Below are 1,937 nucleotides of genomic sequence, written 5' to 3' on the forward strand. Positions count from 1 at the left end.
ACGAGAGCACGTGACCAGCGCCGACTGACCTCTCCGTCACAGAGCTGATGGAGGATCACATCGTGTCAAACATTTGTTTTCTCGCAGAAATTATCAAACTTCATATATATATGTTTTATTTTCCAAAATCTAAGGTTCTATAAATGTATGTATTAGCTAAAAAAAAGCATCTGAATTGCATATACAAATTTCCATTCAATTGGATTTCACGGTTTAATATTAATAAAATAATAAAGTTGATGTGATTTATATTTGTCAGTCAAACATAAAAGTAAAAGATCAGATTTCTGCACTCAAATAATTAATTAATTATTATTAATTAACTATTTGCATCTGCTTGATTTTATTGAAATGCACATATTTTCAACACATTTATTTACATTTCTTAGAACCAGCGTAAAATGCGAAAACAATTACATTTAATAAATGAAAAAGTATGGTTTAATATGACTAGCTGAAGAACAAGCACAGTTCAAATGCACGAGACTGAAAGCAGCTGGATTTATTGATGATAAAACATATAAAGATTTAAAACACCTTCAGTTTATTAAGACTATTACAAAAATCTGACCTGTTTAATGTTAATCAAATTATTTATTTTTTTCAAATTATTTTCCATATAGAGTCTATTTTATTTGCTCCTTTTTTGATCTGTCAGAACGAGTGCAGTAATTTAACAAAATTTATATAATTATAATTTAATTATTATATCATTGGAGAGTGTATCAGAACTGAAGTTCATGGTGTCCTCCAGCAGAGGTCAGTGGAGTCATAGATCTGATCATGATGTGTGTGTGTGTGTGTGTGTGTGCGCCTGTGTGTGTGTGTGTGTGTTTGACAGTGAGTGTGTGATGTTATTCTGTCAGTATCTTAAGGTTCAGTGAAGAGTCTTTCTCTTGTCTCTGGCTGTAATGAATCTTATTCTGACTGTAATCTATCTGAAATCATGCAGCAGAGATTTAGAACAGCTCCGGTCCCCTAAACACACACTAATTAAACAGCAAAATCATTCTGATGATAATGATGAGGATGAAGAGCGCAGTGACTGATGACAGAGTTCAGTCAGTATATAGATTCAAACACCTTCCTTAGTGTCAGAGGTCAGAGGTCGGCTCATGCCTGAGTGATTTTAAGTTACCTGTTTACACACTCACTGCATCCAAAAACACACCTGCAGGACCTTTCCCATAACTACCACCACAATGATGATGTGTGACTTCAAATATAAAGAGCTAAAACAGCTTTAACAGCAACAGAGTTACACACACACACACACACACACATACACACACACAGACACACACACACACACACACACTCAAACACACACACACAGACACACACACACTCAAACACACACACACGCGGCGTCTCTCTTTTTATCTCATAGTTCTGATTTTGTTTCCTTTGGAATTTCAGTTTATATCAAACAATTCTGGGGAAAGAAAAGCTCTAACCTTTTAGAAACTGTTCTTCACATGAATTCATATGAACTGAACACATGTTTATCCTGAATTCAATGCAAGTCGCTGTGGATAAAAGCATCTGCCAAATGTAAATGCATTTCTCCATTTCACTGCTGTCGTTCTGTGCCAGCAGATCTGACATCATCTCATTAATAATGCAAACGATCCTGCTAATGGCCACACACACACACACACACACACACACACACACACGCAGCGGTCTGTGCTGGATTATATTTCATGTTCAGTGTGTGTTATTGTCAGATGCCAGTAACCTCGGGTTATTGTGTGTTTGCTCAGGCCTGCTGAGTTTGTCCTCGCTCTGAGAGAATAGAGAGAGGTCAGAGGTCACAGGAAGCAGCAGAGAGATCCTTCAGTCTGCTAGAGTTTCCAGAGATCCACTGTTTCCACTGCAGCTTCCAACAGTCCAAACACTTCACACAAAACCCTCCGAAAACATCCTTCAAGAAT

Source organism: Carassius gibelio, chromosome A24, assembly GCF_023724105.1.
Source record: "Carassius gibelio isolate Cgi1373 ecotype wild population from Czech Republic chromosome A24, carGib1.2-hapl.c, whole genome shotgun sequence".
Taxonomy (NCBI): Eukaryota; Metazoa; Chordata; class Actinopteri; order Cypriniformes; family Cyprinidae; genus Carassius; species Carassius gibelio.